Source organism: Tachypleus tridentatus, chromosome 13 (assembly GCF_004210375.1).
Source record: "Tachypleus tridentatus isolate NWPU-2018 chromosome 13, ASM421037v1, whole genome shotgun sequence".
Lineage (NCBI taxonomy): Eukaryota > Metazoa > Arthropoda > Merostomata > Xiphosura > Limulidae > Tachypleus > Tachypleus tridentatus.
Genome location: NC_134837.1, coordinates 27,360,494 through 27,386,049, shown reverse-complemented (window position 1 = coordinate 27,386,049; position 25,556 = coordinate 27,360,494). Strand labels below are relative to the sequence as shown.

The following is a 25,556-nucleotide window of genomic DNA, read 5'->3' as shown; positions in this document are numbered from 1 at the left end:
ACTAGCTGCGTTTCTAATCCGCGGGTTCGCGCCGAGTCTAGTCTTACACTGCGTTAAATTAGGGTCACGGCTAGCGTTGGTAAACAGATAGCCCTCGAGTAGCTTTGTGCGAAATTCCAAAAACAACAACAACAACTCTTTTACCAACGAATAGTGGGATTGACCTAACATTATAATGCCCCCACGGCTGAAAGGGCGAGCATGTTTGGCGCGACGGGGATGCGAACCCACCACCCTCAGATTACGAGTCGCACGCCTCAACACGCTTGGCCATGCCAGGCCTCAATTAGCAAGGTATGTTTTCTTTACAACAGAATTCTATGATTCGTTTTTTTGCTAAAAAGGTAAAGCTAATATATGTCTTTAGTCTTATACATTCACTAATCATGTTTGTCGTTGCAATAGACACTTGCGTTGTTGAATGATCTACACACACGTGTAAATACATACTGAAATAACTAATTTTCTTTTAATCAAAACCAATAAATTAAAGCCTTCAACTTACAACTGGGAAATTCCTCCATGGTGATAGTTTAGATGACATAAAAAACAAAACAACTTTCGAGCTAGTCTTCGCATTTCATTCCCAGTTTGAAACACATGTTTAAGTGTTTTATGCCTAATTTGATTCGGGATATTCAACGCATTTTCGTGATCCAAGTGCTTATCCGTGTCTTCACAAACTGAATCCATGTTTAAAATGTCCTCAGTCACCGGTTAATTGATTGCACAGACAATCATACATAAGTAAGGTTGTAATTAAATTTGAAATTCGAGCGTGAGTATATATGCACATATATAGACTAATGACGATTTTATTCTGCGATACACTAGTTCTTTCAAGAAACTCAATGTATATTCAGAAATATTATAATTTTTCCTGTAAAACTTGAGAACACTTAGTTTCTGTATAGCCTGATTCAGTTTACCATCTTCAAGCCATATCAATCTTGAATATAAAGGTGGGGCCCGGCATGGCCAGATGATTAAGGCTCTCTACTCGCAATTCCCGTCACACCAAACATGCCTGTCCTTTCAACCATAGGAGCGTTATTATATAACTATCAATCCCCACTATACGTTGGTAAACGAGTAGCCCAAGAGTCGACGGTGGGTGGTCATGACTAGTTGCATTCCTTTTAGTTTTAAACTGCTCAATTATGGACGACTAGCGCAGATATCCTTCGTATAGTTTTACCCAAAATTAAAGAACAGAACTTTAATAAACCTTCTAGGGTGACTAGGTGTAATTTCAATCAATAGAAAAGTAACCATAACTGAACTAAAATTTAATATAAAAACTTGAAGAATACTTCCCCCGGACATGACCAAATTCCAAACATTATTCTGAAAAAAAGCTCTACTCTCCTATTACAACACCTCACAAACATCATGAACATTTCACTAGCAACTGGATATTACCCTGACACTTGGAAAAAAGCCATTATAACCACGATCCCAAAGAAACAAACCAACAGAACTAATCCAGATAATTTCCGTCCCATCAGTCTGTTAAGCTGCCTTGGGAAACGGATGGAGAGAGTTATCTCCAACCGTCTTCTCCATTTTTGTGAATCAAATAACATCCTTCCAGAATCCCAAAATCTCTCCAGGAAAAACAGGCAAACAACAGATCACCTCACGCGACTAACCGAATCAATTTATAAAGCTTTCAACAACAACCAAGTAACCATTGGGGTATTCCTAGATGTCAAAAAAGCATTCGACAGCGTATGGCACAATGCCATCAAATACAAACTAAAACACCTGAAAATAAATCCCATTATAGTTAAATGGATTTCAAATTTCTTAACAGATAGAACAGCACAAGTAAAAGTCAATAAAACTATATCTAAATAATTTAATATAACCGCAGGAGTACCCCAAGGATCAGTCCTCTCACCACTTTTATACATTATTTTCGTCAGTGACATACCTTTCCCAAATCTAACATACACGCATAATTCACAATATGCAGACGACATCGCTATCTGGAGCACCTCCAGAAACCAGTGATGGCCATGTCTCGCGTACAAGAATCACTAAAATACGTCTCAACATGGAGTAACAAGTGGAGAGTAGTGTTAAATCCAACTAAAACACAAGCAATCACCTTCTATAGGAAATTAAAAAAACAAAGAAAAAATCTAGAAAAAATAAAATTATCACTCGGAAATACGACCATTAACATGAGCAAAAACATCACATTCCTTGGCATCACTTTCGACACAAAACTAACATGGAAAAAACATGTTAACAATATACACTCATCAATTAGAAAACGGATTTCACACCTAATGACTCTAACCAGTAGACAATCGAAATGTTCATCAAACACCATTATCCAAATATACAAGGCTTAGATTCGTCCACTAATAGAGTACGGATGTCAAGTAACATACAAAATGTCAAACAACACACTCCAGAAAATCCAAGTTCAACAGAATAGAATACTAAGATCTGCATTCAGTCTACCGTCATTCACGCCAGTAAATTATATACATCAATTCAGTAACTTACCAACACTATGAAATAGACTAAATATCACACAAATATTATCTAAAAGCAGAAAACAGAAACAAACTAACGGCATCACTATACAAATTAACTAGTGCACCAACAAAATACATTTCACCTTACAACATATTTCAAGAATCACAAATTACACAACAAACTATCTAAAGAATTAAACTCATGTTAATAATATGTATCCTCTTTTTCAGATATCGGGCACAGGACAGGCAAAACTTTCGGCGCCTGTCCTGTGAAAGTGGGTTTTCTCGGGGCACTCCCGTTTCCCCCCACAGCAAAAACTTAGGCATTGGATTTTTAGATCCCAGCACAGGCAACTTTATTGCCAGAGCCTGAGTCGGGTCGTTTGATTTCATGTTCATATTTACTTTGACTTCTGCCTTTCGGGACGGAACCTGGCCGTTCTCTCCAGTGCTGCCTTTGCCTCGGTCTTGGATAACATTAAAATGACCTCCTTCACCCAAAAAAAAAAAGAGTAAAAAATTATTTAATAAATAAATAAATAAAACTAAACCTAATAACCTTTCACGAAAGGGGACGAAGAGGAAGGAACCACAACGTTCCTGAACACCCCAGTTCGAGAGAGAATTCTTACGATTTATTCTCTCTCTAAACTAAACCCCTGCCACGTTAGTTTGCGTTTGCGTTTAGGTGTAATTATTTAAAATTACTTTGCCTCCGGTCATATTATTATATACAAATCGAGTAGACAATCAATGTGTATAATTCTGAGAAAATATTAAATGAGATTCAGGTAATTAATACGTGAAAAGAGTTCATTTCTCCCTGATTATGCTAGCTAGCTTTATAACCTAATAGTAATTTGTAACAATTTGCTGTACATCACGTGTATGTTCCAATAACTATAACGCGTATGAATAATGTGTAAATTTACATTCGATGTACGCAAAATACGTTCTATCTCTTTAAGAAACCTAAATTATAATTTAACTTATAAATGAGCTCGATTCTACGTATGTACAGTCATGTGAAAAGCGAGGACACCCTATAAAAGCCTGTGTATTTTTGTAACATTTTTGGATATATAGATATTTAATCTCAATTTCAACAATACTGACAGATTATAGGAATATAACTAAACAATTAAAACTGAAGAAAAGGCTTTTCGAGATCTTCTGTAAATGTAATTCCACAAAAATGCATATTCTGACTGATGAAAAAGTTAGGACACCCCACCTCCTAATAGCTAGTGTTACCCCCCTTTGGCTGAAATAACTGCAGTGAGACGCTTCTTGTAGCCATCTACCAGTCTCTGACATCGGTCTGAAGAAAGTTTGCCTCACTCTTCATGCAGAATTCTTTCAGCTGTCAGATGTTTGAGGGGTTTCTTGTATGTACAGCCCGTTTCAAGTCACCCCACAGCATCTCAATGGGATTAAGATCTGGGCTTTGACTCGGCCATTCCAGGACTCTCCATTTCTTAGTTTTCAGCCAGTCCTTGGTGGATTTACTGGTTTGTTTTGGGCGATTGTTGTTTTGCAGGGCCCAGTTCCGCTTCAGCTTTAATTTTCGTACAGATGATTTCACATGATCCTCAAGCACCCTCTGATACACAGTAGAATTCATGGTGGATCCTATGATTGTGAGTTGTCCAGTTCCTGCTGCAGCAAAGCAGCCCCAAACCATGACACTTCCACCTCCATGCTTCACAGTTGATATGAGGTTCTTTTCCTGGAATGCTGTATTTGGTTTACGCCAAATATGTACTCTGTTCTGGTGTACAAATAATTCAATTTTGGACTCATCTGTCCAAACAACATTATTCCAGAAGTCCTGGTCTTTGTCTGAATTCTCTCTGGCAAACTTCAGTCTGGCCTTGATGTTTCTCTTAGAGAGCAAAGGTTTCCTCCTTGCACACCTCCCATGCAAGTTAAACTTGTGCAGTCTCTTTCCGATTGTTGAGGCATGCACTTTCACATCAACAGTAGTCAGAGCTTGCTGTAGGTCCCGTTAGGGTGTTTGGAGACCTCTTTTAGCATATTGTGGTCTGCTCTCGGGGTGAACTTGCTTGGACGATCAGACCTGGGTATGTTGGCAGTTGTTTTGAAAGCCCTCCACTTGTTGACTATTTTCCGGACAGTGGAATGGCTGATTTTAAAATCTTTTTGGGATCTTTTTAAATCCCTTACCAGGCTCATAAGCTGCTATAATTTTCTTTCTGAAGGCCTCAGACAGCTCTTTTGCTCTTACCATAGTACTCACTTTCACTTCAACAGTCAGGAGCACACCAAACTAAATGTCTGAGGTTTAAATAGGGCAAGCCTCATTCAAAATGCTGAGTAACGATCTTCTAATCATGTGCACCTAGTGTGATACAGCTGTGTGTGAGTTGAGCCATTTTAAGTGGGAATAAATGTGGAGGTGTCCTAACTTTTTTCTCAGTTAGAATATGCAATTTTGTAGAGTTACATTTACAGAAGATCTTGAAAAGTCTTTTATTCAGTTTTACTTGTTTACTTGTTTTCCTGTAATCTCTCAGTATTGTTAAAATTGAGATTAAATATCAATATATCCGAAAATGTTGCAAAAATACACAGGCTTTCATAGGGTGTTCTAACTATTTTACATGACTGTATATGTATGTATGGTGTACACTTGTTAAAGAAGAAACAAGAAAATATTCGTACGATGAGAAACAGGACAAGATAAATGACAAAATCTACTCAAACAGGTAATTGAAGGGGGCTCTACTAGAAAGAAACTCTACTAGTTTGTGGCATCTTCCCAGCCACACTAGAAAACTCAAAGCTAACAATAGTCTTAGCTGATTAACACGCTATAAATTTCAGAGTGTATAATAGTCTGAGCTAATTAAAACACTATATAACTCAAAGCTTAGAATAGTCTGAACTGATTAAAATACTAAAGAACTCAGGATGTAAAACAGTCTCAGCTGATTAACACATTAGAAAACTCAGAGTATAGAATAGTCTGAGCTAGCTAAGACACTAGAGAACTCAGAGAAGGGAATAGTCTGAAATGACTAAGACATTAGAAAGCTCATAGTGTAGAATATTCTAAGCTGATTATGACACTAGAAAACTCAGAGTGTAGAATAATCTGAGCTTATTAACCGTGAATCAAATTAAAAAAACATTTTTTAACGTGTTAACTTTGGTTAAAAACAGCTATCTCATTTTAAACAGGTACAGAAAAGCTTACAAACTAGTTGCTTCTTGTTGTTGATAGATAAATAAAAAATCCTTCTGAAAAGACACAAATTATAAAACCCTGTGGCATGAAACGTCTTTTCATTTTTCATTTAAAATTTCATGTTTCATTTCACAAGCTCATATTTTACCTTTAATTTTTTCTTAATCTTTCAACTTTGTGTGAAAAAATTTCCTAAGAGCATTTATCCAGTGAATTTGTTTTGAAATATATATATGTATATAAAACTCATTAATATATGTTTCTTATAACATGAATTGCAATTAGAAAATTATAATAGTTTTTAATCCAGTAAACCGAAAATCAGAATGAGTAATGAATCCCAGTTTCTATTATCAACTTTGAGATGTAATTAATTACTCAATTGCTTTCAAGCGCCCCCTTCCAATTTATGATTATCAGCAACATACATCCACTTTAACGATTTTTAAATCTATGTATTCACATTAGCTATCTTGTGGTACCACATTTCTGTACTTATCTATCTATCTATGCAATGTCAAATTCGCTTAATAATTTTTAAACGTTCACGATCATTCTATCGTTCATTAGATATGTCTTGACTGTCGAAGATATGCATCCATTATTTATAGTTTCACTACACCAATTGCAAGATGCGTATATTTGCTGGATAGAGTTTAACATATATTCATTCCGTTAATCCTCTGATCAACATATTCACATTATAAATTTATCGTCGTTGTAAAATGTAAACAAACCGTCTCTAGGTAATTATACAGTATACTTATCTTCATTGGATCACACATGTACATACCACGTGTATGTCCATTCTATCTCCTTTCAGATGTGTGTATTTACTTTCTTGATCTCGAGATGTAAGAATCCATTGGATGGATGCAGAGGTAGATAGACAATAATACGACTAACAGATTTCAGATGCTAGCAAAATAGACGTGTTTTATGCAGAACTGTTTTTTTTAAATTAATACTGTTTATAAAGCAGACCCGCACTTATAAAAAGTATATTAATGGTTATTTTTCTTTCCTTTGTTTTGTTCACTACATTTTATAGTAATCTATTGCACAGTTTGCCACCTCGTGTATTACGTAACTTTCAAAGATCCGGCCTTACACTTTGAGAGAGCTTTTACGAAATCCATTTGTCAGCTGAAGTAAAACCACATCACAAATACAGCCTTTTACATATTAGAAACATTTCCGATACATACTGAATGTATTTTTCAATAGCTTTTATAGAATACAACTTGTGACGTCGTGAACAAACGGCCTCTCTGCTTACGTGTCTGCTATAGTTTTGTGTACGTTAGTTTACTAAGTTCTGTGAGGATTTTAGTTCTGTGACATAGACTGACTTGAATATATAATATCAAATACTAAAACCAGACGTCCATAGTAATCAATATACTACAGTTGAACTATTTCTGGTAATCAATGTATTGCAGTTGAACTGTTTCTGGTAATCAATGTATTACAGTTGAACTGTTTCTGGTAATCAAGGTATTACAGTTGAACTGTTTCTGGTAATCAATGTATTACAGTTGAACTGTTTCTGGTAATGAATGTACTACAGTTGAACTGTTTCTGGTAATCAATGTATTACAGTTGAACTGTTTCTGGTAATCAATGTATTACAGTTGAACTGTTTCTGGTAATCAAATGTATTACAGTTGAACTGTTTCTGGTAAGGAATGTACTACAGTTGAACTGTTTCTGGTAATCAATGTATTACAGTTGAGCTGTTTCTGGTAATCAATGTATTACAGTTGAACTGTTTCTGGTAATCAATGTACTACAGTTGAACTGTTTCTGGTAATCAATGTACTACAGTTGAACTGTTTCTGGTAATCAATGTATTACACTTGAACTGTTTCTGGTAATCAGTGTATTTCAGTTGAACTGTTTCTGGTAATCAATGTATTACAGTTGAACTGTTTCTGGTAATCAATGTACTACAGTTGAACTGTTTCCGGTAATCAATGTACTACAGTTGAACTGTTTCTGGTAATCAATGTACTACAGTTGAACTGTTTCTGGTAATCAATGTACTGCAGTTGAACTGTTTCTGGTAATCAATGTATTACAGTTGAACTGTTTCTGGTAATCAATGTATTACAGTTGAACTGTTTCTGGTAATCAATGTATTACAGTTGAACTGTTTCTGGTAATGAATGTACTACAGTTGAACTGTTTCTGGTAATCAATGTATTACAGTTGAACTGTTTCTGGTAATCAAGATATTACAGTTGAACTGTTTCTGGTAATCAAATGTATTACAGTTGAACTGTTTCTGGTAATGAATGTACTACAGTTGAACTGTTTCTGGTAATCAATGTATTACAGGTGAACTGTTTCAGGTAATCAATGTACTACAGTTGAACTGTTTCTGGTAATCAATGTATTACACATGAACTGTTTCTGGTAATCAAGATATTACAGTTGAACTGTTTCTGGTAATCAAATGTATTACAGTTGAACTGTTTCTGGTAATGAATGTACTACAGTTGAACTGTTTCTGGTAATCAATGTATTACAGGTGAACTGTTTCAGGTAATCAATGTACTACAGTTGAACTGTTTCTGGTAATCAATGTATTACACATGAACTGTTTCTGGTAATCAATGTATTACAGTTGAGCTGTTTCTGGTAATCAATGTATTACAGTTGAACTGTTTCTGGTAATTAATGTACTACAGTTGAACTGTTTCTGGTAATCAATGTACTACAGAATTTTATATTTTCTTTTTTGCCACCTGAGATAAGACATTGTGTATCGTAATCAAATAATTGTATTCACTTACCCTTTACATAAATTAATATAGAAGTTAAAGCATACTTTCGCTAACTGTTTGTTACCGAATAATTCCATAAACTCAGTTATTTTTTTAATATTTTAATAAATATAAAGGGAAGATTCGTGCCGTTTTATTTTACGTTGGAGCAGCTTTCTAACACGGATATATATACATATACATATTATTTTCATTATAGTTTTTTTTTAATTTTGTTCCGAGCAACCAGAGTGGCGGTTCGTTAATCCTAAAGGAAATATCTTTTTCTGAGGATATGGGTGTTACGTGTAGGGACACATTAATCCCACATAGCACGCATAATCGAAACGAGGATGTAGTATGTTACTGATGGGTTGTTGTTTTTTTTTCTACATGTTTTACTGAAATCAAACATAATCACTTCGAGCCCAAATTTATATACAGAGCTGTCTAAAAATATCAGAGCTTGTCAAACTTGGCCAATACAGTAAGCTTCCTTGGCACACTGCCTTGCGCGAGCTCTCGTTCTGTAAAGACAGAGTCGTTAATCATCGACATTCCTTTAAAGTATGAGTACAAAATTAAAAAAAAAAGACACACGCACCTATTCCTTATGACTTTAACTACTGTTCTACAGCTATTCAGGATAAGGTTCTGGTGATCATTAGTAGCTGTTCTCTGACTCGTTTGCAGACAGGAAATTACATTAAGAGATTAGTAGTTAAGAAGTGAAGATTTAGAAGTAGATAGAATGTGATTTAAACGATATTTCAAAAATGTGGAAACATTAAAAGTCCAGAATGTTTCACACCACACGAAAATGCAGGGATAATACTGTTTGAATGAGCACATGGAGCATTTTAATAAAGTGATTAAGAAACTCAGTTCGTAAAGGATGTTTTCCCACTTCCTTGTACACAAAGAAAACATTTCTCTCGACTAATATATACTTTCCCTACATATAAACCAAAACTTAAACTATTAAAATCCAACTGTAATCTATCAATTCATTCAACGCACTTAGATTCACTGTAAATTAAATAAATGTTTTGCTAAAACCTACGTGACGTTTAAATGTTATTATTTATAAACTGTGAAATGTATAACAAACAATAACAGATGTAGATAGAATACTTAAGAGAACCTTATAAATAAACCTAACGTTTCATTTGAAGATCTGTATTGGTTCATCTCCATATTTAACTTTAAAAAAAAAATGTAGGTATCTTTTTGTCAGAGGGACAAGCCAGTCCATTCAAAAGTTAGACTCAGTTATCTAACCATCCTACAGGTCCCACACCGACACCAACAATAAAACAACGCTAGAATGTGTGAGAAATTAAACTTTTCAAGGACGTAAAGACAGTTTTAATGTAATATGATAATCTAATATGTATCTTTTATTTGTTTCTGAATTTCGCGCATAGGTACACGAGGGCTATCTGCGCTAGCCGTCACTAATTTTAGTAGTGTAAGACTACAGGGAAGGGAGTTAGTCATCACGACCCACCGCCAAATCTTGGGTTACTCGTTTACCAGCGAATATTGGGATTGACCGTCACAGAATAACGTTCCTACAGCTGAAAGGGCTAGCATGTTTGGTGCGACGTTGATTCGAACTTGGGACCCTCAGATTATAATATTTATCTATAATATTAGTTAATTACATATCACAAATGTGGCATACTTCTGGATTTTATTCTTTCCTTTCCATAAACAATCTCATGTACAAGAAACATTTGTAGGAGAACATTTTGCACGTCTATTATTTAAATTCTTCTGTCAAACACAAATACGTTCGAACAAACGTCTAATGCACGCCTCTCAGATATTTCGTGTACTTTGGAACAGAATTACCAAACTACTTTTGCAATATGGAAACTTTATTTAATCCAAATACAAGGAAATGCTAGTGTTTAATATTCTGAAGGGCGCTAATCAGAGCACGCAGAGACTGAACTACGTGGCTCGCTTAATAGTAATCTTTCGTGCAAAGTTTCATGGGCTCAGACGATTTGCTATTTATCTGTCCACGTGTACATCCAAAAAGCATTAATTTCATTGGACAGATACTGATGCTAAGGGCTTTCCATCGTATTAAGAAATAATAACCTTCAAAGCAAGCACATTCAAAAAACGAAATCCTCACAACACTATGTATTAAAAATTTGCGTGTTTGGAGGGGTGTGTTTCGAAGCAAAGAACAAGTAAATTAATACAAAGATTATATAATATCAGAAACGATTTTTTCCCTTTTCAATCGTTAAAAATAAGCAGGTCGATTTAATGATGTAATAATTAAAAGTGTAAGCATCTTTAGGCTAGGTAATATTAAGAAAACTGTGTACAGTAATGTAGAACGTTAGAATGTTTCTTTCATATCACTTTCGCTTGATATTAGATATTTCATAACATAAGCTATTGAGTTGAGTAAGTCATATTAATAATATTTTGAATATGAAAATCAGCAAGTCATGTAACCTCTACAGTTGATATAAAGCTACGACGAAACGGATAGTATCAAAACTACGTTACGACATACTTTGGCGTCGTGGGAAGTGTGATTGTTTGTTTTTTGAATTTCGCACAAAGCTAGCTACTCGAGGGCTATCTGCGCTAGCCGTTCCTAATTTAGCAGTGTAAGATTAGAGGGAAGGCAGCTACCCATCACCACCCACCGCCAACGCTTGGGCAACTCTTTTACCAAAGAATAGTGGGATTGACCGTAACATTATAACGCCCCCACGGCTGAAAGGGGGAGCATGTTTGGCGCGAATATTTATATATTAAATTTTATATTAAAACTACGCACGGGATAACGTTTTGTAACAGGTAAGAATCCATGAACATGAAGAGCACTGGCTAAAGCCGTTCATATGTCGAAAGGAATAGTACGTATCATAATTATGAAATATCTCCGTCTGGAGAAAAGGGACACAAGCAATGTGTACCCAAGATATCCGTTCAACTGCTGTACATGACTTAAGCAGCTGGAGCACAAAACAGGTATCTATTCTGTTCCGTACAAATACATGCCGGACAAGCTTACCGATAAAACGCTCATAAATTTCTTTGTGATCATATCGTTCATATGGGTGGTAGGGAACTGTCGTCTTTCACCAAGAGGTGAATTATGGACACTATGGGAGAAGAAAAATAGCATGTGTTGGACATAACCTTAAAACGGAGCCTTTTGAAATGAAAACTATGCTTTAGAGCTGTTTTCAAGGTGTACTATTGTCAAATAGTGTATGACCGGAGATGACGTGGCAAAGCTCCGAAAGTGTTTTTATATAAGTATTCAAACTCTATAACTTTTTATTAGTTTTATTTTTAAATTTTAATATTCCGAATAAAGAAAATGATCTGAAATCCTATCGATACATCTCGAAATTATTTAATACCTCAACATTTCGGTTTGAACATCACGCAAAGCTACACGAGGGCTATCTGCGCTAGCCGTCCCTAATTTTGCAGTGTAAGACTAGAGGGAAGGCAGTTAGTCAACATTACTCACTGGCAATTCTTGGGCTACTCTTTTACCAACGCATAGTGGGATTGGCCGTCACACTATAACGCCCCGCGACTAAAAGGGCAAGCATATTTGATGTGGCAGGTATTCGAACCTGCAACACTCAGATTACGAGTCGAGTGTCTTATCCATCTGGCCATGCTGAGTTCCAACATTTCGGTTAGTCATGTAATCCCGCAGGTTCGCTGATAGTGAAAAACACTGAAGCACCATTTCAGTGAAGATAAAAAGTCAACCAATTACCCTCATACTTTCACCAAGAAAAAAAACAAACAATAAACCTTGTGGTTTAAATTACATACAAGTAAAATTTCAAAAGTAATTCTATTAACTATACTAAACATAAAAATGTTAATTAATATGCTCAACAAGGAAATAATAAAATGGATGACTTGAAATCTATCAGTACGCAATAATTTCTAGTTCAACAAATTGGAAGATCTAACCTGGATATTTGATTATTTTTGCCATCTCTTCAATAATTATTAACAAAGTATAACAATGAGATGTCGAAAGTTATGTAGTTGTGTTTTTATAGACAGTGAACATTAACTGGGTTTTTATAAATATCTATTTTCAGAAATGTCAGGTGTGCACATATAATACCAGTTCCTGAAATACTCCACTAGAATTTTCTAATATGGGTTACAACTTATTCTCAGCATTCATTTTGTTAAAGAAAGTGAGCTATATTGTTTCTTTAGGAAATCTTGTCGTAATTAATGGAAAATCTCTTACCAACGGGTTTGCACATTTCCTACTAGTCTTGTTAAGTCCAGCGCATGTGGAGTTTGCGTATTGACTGACGCACGGACTATTTTAAGGTATGACCAGAAGCTTCTTTCTCTAGCTTTAAGGTGCTTTTTTTTCATCCTTTCATACTCAGTGGTATTACAGAGTTTCTGACATGAACTCTATTCTTCACTATTGACATTCTGTTGAAGTTGTTCTGAGAGCCGTTCTGGACATTTGTTTCGTAGCAGTTTTTGGTTTTTACACTTTTACCAGCAACTAAGAGGTTTTAATAGGCTATAGGATAATAGAGATTTTGGTCTTATATATATATATATATAATAACACAAACTGACTAATCTTGTTCAAGGATGAGACATAAGTTTGTTATTTGGTGTTTGGAATCACGTACTGAAAACTTATTTAATATTCAAATCACAGTAGCTTTGTAGCTTCACTTAGCTCCAGAAGCTTGAGAAATTGCGCACAGGACTTCCAGAAAATAAACGGTTTCATTCTTACCTACAAGTTCAGGTTTTCTCTTTGATTACCTCAAGATACAGGTTCTTTCATATGTACCCAGAAGTACAGGTATATTTCTAATTTACCCACAAATACAGTTTCCCCCCAACTTAGCCAAAAATACAGGTTTTCGTCTTACTTACCCAAAGTTACAGGTTTTTACTTACCCACAGATACGAAACTAGAGGAAAAAATGTACAGATCATAATCCACTCCTCTTATAAATACAAGATTCATTCTAAACCCCTCCACAAATTCAGAGTTTGGCATACTCAAGAAATGGAATGTATAAAAATAGTAATAAAATAGCAACAAAGACGCAATTTGACATCACCAAGTAATAAAAGTTAATTGACTTGCCACTTTTAGTTAAAGCATCTTAATCTGAAATCTTCTTGAAATTTTTCTTTGCCACCACAAGCTGTTCATCTCCTTGGACATAAACTCCATATAATACTCAAAAATGATTTGATCAGTTGTATCTTAACTGATGACGAGTGTGATTAGTGGTGGCTTCACCAGTTACAATTTGTTTGTTTGTTTGTTTGTTTTTGAATTTCGCACAAAGCTACTCGAGGGCTATCTGTGCTAGCCGTCCCCAATTTAGTAGTGTAAGACTAGAGGGAAGGCAGCTAGTCATCACCACCCACCGCCAACTCTTGGGCTACTCTTTTACCAACGAATAGTGGGATTGACCGTCACATTATAACGCCCCCACGACTGAAAGGGCGAGCATGTTTGGCGCGACGGGGATGCAAACCCGCGATCCTCAGATTACGAGTCGCACGCCTTAACACGCTTGGCCATGCCGGGCTCACCAGTTACAAACAGATTATAGATGTTCAGGCCCTTTGAGACCAGTGTCGTTGAAGGTTCAGATGACTGATATCACTTTCGTGCTTTCAAACCAATTATAAACAGTTCGAACAAGGTGCATTGCTGCTTTATTTCTTGGACTCTCCAGTGGCATAGTGGACTCACACTGCTAAAATCAGGTTTCGATACCCGAGATTGGCAGAGTACAGATAGTTTATTGTGCAGCTTTGTGTTTGATTCTATACAAACAACCTTTTTTTGGCGTTTTAAGATACCCATGGCCAGAGGAGAGGGGGAATATAGCATTGTAAGATGCTAATAGTTAGAAAAAACGGTCGAGTACATCTGGATGCTATTAACCAGCTTTTGTCACCAGGTGATCTCCCACATCAAAATCCCAACTTCAATAGCTTGCAATTCTTAAACAGGACAAACAGAACAGATGCCCCATGTGAATGTCATCACATTTGTAATCTGCGCGAGTCCGAATTATGATTCCGAAAGTTTAAGGCGCACGTCCCGTTGTCACGTAAACACGCGCTTCACAATTTTAGAGTTCGTTATAAACTGGCAGGCAGACAATAGTACCCAAGAATTAGGGTACTTAGCTATCTATATTGTCCATAGCCTATTAGTTCAAAACTTGGAAGCAGCTTTCAACTGTAAACTGTGGTGCACGTAATAGGGAATAAAAAGGGTGAAATTCAAATTATTATGTCGAACCAAGTGTTTCCAGTTGTTTATTTACTTAAATTTATGCTCTAAGTGAAACAACCAGTCAAATACAACCAGTTACCTTGTGACTGTTCATTAAACATTCCATGCTCTAAATGGTTAGGAAAGTTAAATATTGATCATTGTTAAAACAGTTAACAATCTTGCCAATGTCTGTCTTTCTGGCTTTCGTTGCACTTTCCAATTGTATTTTTCCCTCGCTTAGTGGTCTGGGATGGGCAAGTTGTTAGGGCACTCAACTCGTAATATAAAAACCACGGATTCGATTTCCCGTTCTACCAAACATGCTCGCTAATTCAACCTTGGGGGCATTATAATGCCATGTTCACTCCCACTATTCGTTGGTAACAGTGTACCCCAAGAGTTAATGGTGGGCGGTGATGACTAGCTGCATTCTTTCCAGTCTTCCACTGCTGAATTAGAGACAGCGCAGTTAGCCCTCTGAGTATCTCAATGATCGACGGCATGTGCTGTTGGTTACCTGTTTTTCTTTGTCTTGTATATCTGCTCAAAACCATAGAATCTGAAAGCGCTTTTCTAACGTTCTACAAAATTCCGTAAAAAACAAACGCCTTATTTGTCAAGAATATTGAGTAACGTACTGCAACTGGTGTTATGAGATTCTAATAAAAATACGTCATTTATTATAACATGTCTAATCAGCATCATTATTCAACCTTCTCGCGAAATGTAACCCATCTTAATTAATATACATCGCTGCGTTAATGGGTCCAACTTTATATAAACACCACATTTAGGTTTCAGGTTTCCAGTTTTTCTTTATGTTTTTACGATACTTACGTTGATTAAACAGAACAAAACATTTAGTGTAATGCCTCCATCTATTTCATTTTTTATAAGCCTACCAGTTTATTCAGTATCATAACAAAACAAATCTTTGTTTCAGCAAGCGTTTCAAGGAATTCCAAAATGAAAAACACAATAAATAATTATGCTACATTTCGTTGAGCACGGCTTAATGTTCTATTAGCCATTGTACAGTATGCTTCAATAATAAGACGAGAGACTCAGTGTGACATTTCTTTATCAGTTAATGATAATTGTATAGTAATAAAAATAATTAAGGAAAAACCTATGTAATAAATACATTAACTGATAATTGTATAATAATAAAAATAATTGTGTGTGTGTTTGTCTTATAGTAAAGCCACATTGGGCTATCTGCTCACCCCACCGAGGGGAATCGAATCCCTGATTTTAGCGTTATAAATCCGGAGACATACCGCTGTACTAGCGAGGGCCTGTAAAAATAATTAAAGAAAAAAACCACGTAATAAACACATAGGGATCACAAACAAATAATAACTGTAAAAGCACTGAGAGTTTGTTAATAGTACAAAATATTATTACACAGGATAGAACATATTATGGAATAATGTGTAAAATATGTTACTGTTATGCACGTGAGTCTTTCTTCTTTACACAGAGACAAGCCCGTTGTTTTCATTCTGTCACACAGTTTATCAAAATATGACTGTAACATAATGCTTCTGACGAATGTAATATTATATATATATTTTAATATTGATATGTTTATGTTAAGTTTATACTGAAAAATGTATGCAACTTGTACTGTTAAATTGCGAAATTCCGACCTATTAATTACAGTTGTAGAAGATTCTTGAGTGTGAGAATCAACAACATGTGTGTATGTAAACACTGGTGTATCGTCAGTGTTTTTGATGCAGGCTGAACTTTCTATAAACTGTCCTCATACCTATAAATGTAACCAGTGCGATGCCCCAAGAGACAGTGTATATCCTTTGTTTGCTATAGTTAGGTGCTATAAGCGTCGGAAGCTATAAGTGCGACTCATATAATGGGAACTTCAGATATATTAACCAAGAAATTTTATATATTTTGAGCATTATAAACCATTTAACTTTAGTGGATTCACATTGGACATTAATATTTTTAGGAAAACATTATATAACTTCAGTGCTAAACCATTCGGTGTGTGGCTGGCGAAGAAAGAAAAATACAGAACTAGCTAGATCCCTGTTAATTGAATTGGATCTATATCAACTCGAAATGCATTCGCTCATCGTTAAATCTTGATAAGATATCAAGGAAGTCCCAGACCAGAAAGAAAACTCGGTTTTGTTCATAATTTTCTAAAAGTTTTGTATCTAAATCATTATTTGTAATAGTTGTTATTATAAATTGTATTATTGTTTGTATATTTAAAACATTGTTGGCATGCATCATAAATTGGACACATATCGACATTTATTTAACTTCTAAATGTAAATTACAATTTAACGTAACATGTTCCATGTATCTTACATTACTCTTCATAATTTAGTCAAGCTATTTTGACCTTACCTGTTTTTATATAAGCTCCTGCATCCTTAAGAATGTTCATTTCTAAACTTTGTGCAGAACATGCCATGGCTCTGAGCGATTGTCAGTCTTTTTTTTTTTTTTTTAATCCACAATATATTGTGTTATCAAATTTGATGACTTTGGGGATCGTTGTCATGTTGTTTGATGAATCTTCACCTGATTATTTGTATTTCTTAAAGAATGGCATGATGCATCAAACTATATATATCTGTACCTGTCAGCAGTGAGGGTACCATCAGTTTTGTGCAGATCTTCAATGTTGTTTAATGTAGATATACATTAATTTGGTACCGATCTCATATCAGCTTCCTAAGAATCTGTTGTTGATTGTTACTAAAAAATTTGGAATTGGATTCACTTATCGTTGTGATTACTCTAGTATTTGTGGTCTAATGCCCATTTCAACCTCTTGGGTTAGTTATTTCTTCTTCATAGAGTTGTTTTTTTTATCTTTCAAACACCTGGGTTCAACCGAGACCTCTTTGTGCTAATCAATACCATAATTATCTCGAGGTAATATTTACATTTGTCTTTAAACTCACGTCATTTGAACGATTTTATTAGGCCTTTGTTTGTCACGTAAACAACATATAATTAGATACTTAATATTATATCTGGGAAGTTTCAATTTTCTACCATTTTTATTGTAAACAGGTTGAGTTTCACCCACTCTCTTCAGAGTATTAGATGCATCGCCTACCGAAAGAATGAGTTTCCACAATTTATCGCTTTGAGCTAATTTGAGCATCCAAAATCTTTATTTCTAGAGGCTTTTCATGCCGTATCTCAGTCCATGAATAGAACACACTTCTACTTGTGAGCATAGTAATATGGCTCACTTTATTTTAATACGGTGGTAACCACTAATTATCAACATATGACTCTACTCTGATACATCTCATTATAGAGGGCGCATTCCATATTAATTATCTTTCATATTTATCCATCGCAATTCCAATTATTATTTCCAATAGCTTATATTTATTGTAGTCACGCCTAAAACACTAGGTCAGATCAACGACTTTTATTCTGTAAGAACATGCATTTAAAATATAATACTTAGCTTTTCCGTACAAGAAAATCGAAAAACCAAGTATGTAGTTCTGAAGGAAAGAAAATGTTAGAACGGTTAGAAGATAGTGGACAGGGGTATTAAATGGTGGAAAGGATAGAAATCAAAAAGGGAACAGAACATGTGTTCTAGCAAGAGAATAATCACTTATTGATCTGCTGTGGTAAGTAAGGAGGCAAAATGTTGAAGTTCGAAGTTTGAGAAAAATAGAATCGGATCACCAATCAATATGGATTACATTGAAAGGAAAATGAAAAACAAGAAAAAAGACGTTAAAAATACAAAACATTTGAAAAGGCAAGAACGTGAAACCGTGGGTGAGGAAGGCAAACAGGTTGAATAAAGACATGTACTAAATGTGGGAAAGAAGAGAAAGGGGTAAGAGAGAGGGGTAAGAGAGGGGTAAGAGGATGAAGCTGAATATTAATTTTAAGAACGTATGAAAAAAACGAATAAAGAAAGTAAAGTAAACGTTAAATAAACTACACAAAACAAACGTAAACAGTGAAAGATTAGCAATAATTTATTCTTAAAGTAACAATGAAAAAATAAATAAAAATAAACTTATGAGCAAAAGAGCAATGCAACAGACAGAAAATGAATTATCGTGGAACTTTATTCGCAAATATAGAAAAAGTAAAAATAATGTAGTTAACAGTGAACAACTAGAAGAGCGGAAAGATTATTTTATGGAGACATCACAAGTATTTGTTTGTTTGTTATCCAGTGTGTCTACTATGGAGAATCGAGTTCCAGGTTTTAGTGTTGGGAAACGTGCTACAACGATGTAAAAATAAAGAAGTAAAGAAGAAAAGAATGGAAGTCGAGGAAAGAAAAGAAATAATATGAATGATAAGAGAAAGATAAAAGAGGAAGTTATGAGAAAAACACGAGAAGTCATATATACAACAGAATAAGTTATCAAACAGAATGTGGGAGAAGACGGTTTTTGAAAATAAAGAAGAACAGTAGTGTTATGTCAATTTTTTCATGAAGGACATAAAAATGCTGCGAACACTTAATCAACATCATTGAGATATACTGGAAGAAGGAAGTTAGAGAAACAGAAGGTGAGTTAGACGTTAGAAAAAATAGGAGACAAACTTTACATGTAAATATGTTTGTATCTCAGAACGGCTGGTACGGGTATTAACACTTATATTGATAAAGAGAGAACAAGGTTTCGACCTTCCTAGGTCATCTTGAGGTTAAGAAAAAAAAAGAGTCTCCTTTACCTAAAGGCGACCTAGGAAGGTTGAAATGTTGTTTTCTCTTTTCCAGTAAACATGTTAATACCCATACCAGCCATTCTGAGATACAATTTTATTTCAAGTAGGTTTTTCGTCATCAAGAGTAAATATGTTTGTATCTGTTCAGTAAACGTCAATACGTATGTGTGTATCTGTTCAGTAAACGTCAATACGTATGTATGTGTGTATCTGTTCAGTAAACGTCAATACTTATGTGTGTATCTGTTCAGTAAACGTCAATACGCATGTGTGTATCTGTTCAGTAAACGTCAATACGTATGTGTGTATCTGTTCAGTAAACGTCAATACTTATGTGTGTATCTGTTCAGTAAACGTCAATACGCATGTGTGTATCTATCTGTTCAGTAAACGTCAATACGTATGTGTGTATCTGTTCAGTAAACGTCAATACGTATGTGTGTAACAGTATTGGTACTTTCACGTTTCATTGCAATTTTAATGTTTATTACGTTAAGAGAAAACAACGGAAACATAATTTCCTATTATTTGTTACAAACGAGTTTGTATTTCACTCGTCAAAAGGACGAATACTCCAGCTATGGATAGTATTACTTGTATTATGAGGATCAGTAGAAAGAACATTGAATAAACAAGAGAACAACTGGATGCACTATTTATAGCTCGAGAAGCAGCTGTTGACTGAGTAGAAAAAAAAAAGTTGTGTGATGTTATCTACAGAACTGTAATAGGAGGAAATGTAATAAAAGTTTACAGTAAAAAAAATCAGAGAAAAAAACGTCGGACATGTAAAGGAATATCACAAGTTAACTAGTTAGGCCTTGTTACCGAATATAGATTTATATCATATTATGAGAAGCAGACAGGAAAATCAGAATGGAACAGTAGCTTTAAGAAAACATCTATTAATTGAAATACACAAATAAAAAAACTGTAATAATCGACCCAAATTAAGAAAATACAAGATATGATAAGGATATTATAAAAATGTTTCGATTTTAAAGTTGATTTTAAATACTAAGAATATAAATATATATGCTTTAAGCAAAAGAGGGAACAAAGCTCATAATGGATAATGACATTGAGAAAAACAAGAAATAAAAACAGCAAACCAGTTAATATTTGAATTTTTTTGAAAGTTATATTAGATTAATATAAAATAAAATACATAAATTATTGAGATAGAACAGTGATTAATACAACTTAGAGTACATGTAAAAACTATTTTTTTTAAAAAAGGAAGTCAACGTCGGGATGGCTGATATAAAAAAGCTCTAAATACAATAAGTTTCCAACTATAATATTCACTGTATGTCTATTATTGGCTGGAAACACTGCTTAATATTTTAAGATTCTGATAATCTGTTGAATAGATATTTAAAATACAATTTCGATGAACAGTCCGAACCATTGTTACCAAGGCAGTAACTTTTTATGGATCATTCAGATAACAATAAAAAATATTGAATCCATAATGGAGTATGTAATAGAATTATGGAGTAATTTGAACTAGACGAGATTCATAACTCACAGATTACGTATTTAAAATGGTTATTGGAATTAGAAAAAATGCAACTGGTTATACAGTATTTGAGGAGGTAGGAAGGTTGGTAACCCTACATCTACGATAAAATATACACAAGAAGAAATATAGATAAAGCAGTGTCGATTGATAATATGAGAAGAAAAAGATGAATGAAAAGAGCAAAAGTCTAAGGTAATTCGGATGCTCTATCTGGATGACAGGGATTAGATGATAAAGGATGGTAATAGGTAGCAAATGGGAAATAAGATAAAAAATCTAATTATAATAACTTATTCAAATGAAGAAGCAAACCATTCTATAATTTAGCAGCGTAAGAATAGATGGCAGGCAGCTAGTCATCACTACCCACCGCCAACTCTTGGGCTACTCTTTTACCAACGAACAGAAAGGATGGCTATGTTTGCTGTGACAGAGATTCGACCCTCAAATGACGAGTCGAGCGCCATAACCACCTACCCGATGAAGAAGAAAGAAATAAACTTGTATTTTATCAAAGAATAATTTAGCACTGCTTTCTATTCATCTGTGGTGTCTCCCAATCTTGATCCAATGAGCCAATCTTCCTGTTATGACGAACCAGTGTAAATACACCCAATTATATTCAGTAATTCTAACGTCTGGGCCAGAAAGTAGCTTTAATGGTGTGAAGGTTCAGTAGTTTGTTTGTTTCTTTTGAGTTAATTTGAACTTCAAAGATTTTATTGAAGCTGACGTAACTATCTGATGTAATTATTTGTATTTGATTGGTTAGTTGGTTGACTGTGGTTAAGCCCAAAGCTACACATTGGGCTATCCGGTGTTCTGGAGGGTTAGATTTTATTTCAACTGGACAAGCTTGAAATCGTGTGATTGTTATAGTTATTTAATACGTCGAATGTTTCTATTAACACACTTTAAAACTCTTGTTTTATCAACTACTCTCTAATTTTCAAGTTTCTCTGACGTAAGACAAGTAATAAACATAAGTAAATACCAGTAGACCGATGCGTGGCCTAATACTTAGCTTGTTCTTTCTGTCGCTTAACACCATAATAATTTTCATATCCGGGTAAATAATAAAAGTAACAATTATTTCGTTGAAAAAGCCGGACAAAATCTTTCTGACGGTCATTTGTCCTAATAACCTACCTTCCCTATGGCCAGGAGGTCATAATTAGGGATGACTCTACCGGAGTCCTAGTGGTTTCTGACCTATTTGTTTAACCCACGCAGGAAGTGCTGACCCCACATGGCCAAGTGGTAAGGGCGGTCCACTCGTAATTTGAGAGTCACGAGATCGAACCCCGTCGCACCAAACATACTCGCCCTTTTAGCTCTTTGAGTGTTATAATGTGATGAACAATCCCACTATTCTTTGGTAAAAGAGTAGTAACTGCCTTCCCTCTAACTGCCTTTCCTAACTGATAAGTTAGGACGGCTAGCGCTGACAGCCCTCGTGTAGTTTGCACGAAATTAAAAACAAACAAACATAAGGTGTGTTATGAAATGCCATCAAATATCATAATACACAACCACTTGAAAACTAAATTAACTTAACGTAGGTTGAATTTGATTCTATGGACTTAATCTAAACAGCTTTTGGGATTCCGTGTTTTTGTTGGCGATATTTATGATTTAATTACCTTGCTAATATTTGGTGAAAACAGATATATTAAAAGCTTAATTTATTGTTGTTCTTAATCCAGTACTGTTGAATTGCCTCGTTTCGAGTTATTCTTCTGTCCTGCGGTTACTCTGTGCTACTTGAATCACAAGTTGAATATTAAACTGTATTTAAAAAATTAAAAATTATCGTGAGTTCAGCGTGTCTCAGACACTCTCGTGTCTCGCAGCCTTCCAACAACGATTCTTTATACATCTTAGCAAGAAGAACCATACACGAGATTAACTTAAAAGTTGGTGCACGGCTCGTTACACTGGCTTTGAATGTTACAGTTCTCATTACCGTAGCTTAAAAGAAGGCATGCGTGATTGCCTTCACTCTGTCTCTTGGTTATAACCAGTAGACTTTACTTACGGAAGGCCCTACTTCAGTGTTGTGCACGCTGTAAGTTCCAGCATTTGAAAGGTATTACCTACCACTACCTACGTCGTAAAATCACAGAAATAAAACAGCCAGTAACAATGTAAGAGTATGAACAAGGGACACTGGGAGATGATTCCGGACACGTAAATCTATAACGTAAAAGAAAGCTGTGTTTGTTGGTGCAGAGCTAGAACTGGGCATTTAATTCTAAACGGCTTTAGCCGGCTGTTCTTTTCTCTTTAAGAGGAATACGAGAGGCAATCTTCAGGTATACGAGAATTCGTTTCACCTATTGAAATTTAGTATTGTTATATGTGAATTGAAATTCGAGAAAAATCGAAATGCTGTTCTCAGAAACGTTTAAAAACTATTCACTAGTCATGAAATATAAATAATAGCTATCAGTTCGAAACCAGGAAACCGAATTTGTTTGCTTCTGTTTTCAGATTTTTATTTCGTATCCTAAATACATCTGAGAAAATGTTAAATAGGTAGTGGCGTGAATGTTACACAGAGCCGAATGTGTAGGGAACACAGCACAATATGAAACAATGTGTCACTTAATATCATTGTTTGATACAATTCAGCATTGTATTACGTGATATCATGGTTTTCTATATTTTTGGTATTGTGTTAGTTGTCGTAATGATTGTTTATAGGCTCGGCATGGCCAGGTGGGCTAAGGTGTTCGACTCGTAATCTGAGGGTCGCGGGCTCGAATCCCCGTTGCGCCAAACATGCTCGCCCTTTCAGCCGTAGGGGCGTTATAATGTGACTGTCAATCCCACTATTCGTTGGTAAAAGAATAACCCAAGAGTTGGCGGTGGATGGTGATGACTAGCTGCCTTCCCTCTAGTCTTACACTGCTAATTTAGGGACGGCTAGCGCAGATAGCCCTTGTGTAGTTTTGCGCGAAATTCAAAACAAATCAAACAACAAACTGGTTGTTTATATATTAGGTGTTGCGATATTTGTGGCCACGATTGCCTTTATATTTGGTGTTGCATTATTTGGTATCATGGTTGTTTATATTTTTGCTGTCTTTAACTGTTGTCATGGTTCTTTATATGTTCTTTGTTGTGTTGCTTGATATCATTGTTGTCTATATTTGTGTTTGTTTTGTTTTTTCTTATTTGTTCTCATGGTTGTTTATATATTCGGTGTTGTGATGAATGATATCATGGTTGTTTATATACGTTGTTTGTGTTCCCTTACCGCAGAAGTGCCCTCCGCACAATGAGAGCATGAGTGCGTTATAAAAGTAACAATCAAATCTCACTACTCAGTCAAGCAGGATTAGTTTTTTAGAGATGGCGATAGGGATATAGACTAAATATGCTTCCTTCTATAAATTCAAAATTAGAGCAGCTAAGTGCAGACAACCTGCGGGTAGCTTTGCGGAAAAAATTAAAAACAAATAAACAACTATTACTAAGAAAAGTACAGCGGTATGTCCACGGATTTAGAACGCTAAAATCAGGGGTTTGATTCTCCTCGGTGGGCTCAGCGGATAGCCCGATGTGGCTTTGCTATAAGAAAAACACACACACACTTAGAAAAGTAGATGCTAGTTGAAGTCTGTAACTCTTACAGAAACGTATGTTGAGGTCGTTCGTGAACGTTGTTCTTAAAATATCAAACAAGATGAATACCTAATGGACTAGTACTTATCTGATATTAGCAATAAAAGTTAAACATGTCAGGTAGGAAACTACTTCATATGTGTTAATATATTAAATTTATAAATACGTGCTTAAAAATCCCGCTACGTTATATAAGCTATTAAAAATAGACCACGAGCCTGTAATTGTATCTGAACTGTTTCTCTATCAATGAATAACAGAAACTTTTGTTCGTTTATTTGAAACTAATCACAAAGCTGCACAATCGGCTGTTTGTACTCTTCACACCACGTGTATCGAATCCTGGTTTTTAACGTTGTCTGGGGAGGCAACAGAAAAGTAAAACTTACTAAAAACGTTCGATATGGCTGAAGTTTTGTATTATACTTGTTCTTAAGTTTAACAGCCACGTCATCTCTTCTCCCCTATAATTTAAAGTACTGACCTTTGCAATGATAGCATTGCACTTCAGTTCTGAAAGAAACTCCCAGTAGCACAGCGGACATATAACGCTAGAAATCTGGGCTTCGATATCTGTGCTAGGCAGAACACAGATAATGCATTTTATATTTTTGTGCTTAACTTCAAACAAATCTAAAATGAAAAAACAACAACAACAAACATTAAAAATAAGAAGATTCTTCCATTTGTCTTCCTTCATGTTTCCACTTGTCTTCCTTTATGAAAATGGTTACAATTATCATGTTGATTCTGCAGTTGATATGACTTTCTTTCATTATTCTTCCAGATGGAGTAATAATTGTCTAGTCGCGTGATTATTAGACATTTCCCTAGATGGAATGATAATTGTCTGGTCGCACAACGGTTGTCCATTCCTCCAGATGGAGTGATAATTGCCTGGTTGCACGATGGTTGTTCATTC

The 25,556-nt window shown here is 35.2% G+C and overlaps 1 protein-coding gene across 5 annotated transcripts in view; it reads right to left on the bottom strand.

The window, feature by feature from the left end:
- LOC143237691 (zwei Ig domain protein zig-8-like) overlaps positions 1–25,556 on the bottom strand; it is a 217,705-nt gene that overhangs the window by 127,821 nt on the left and 64,328 nt on the right. The gene's annotated exons all lie outside the window — the stretch shown is intronic.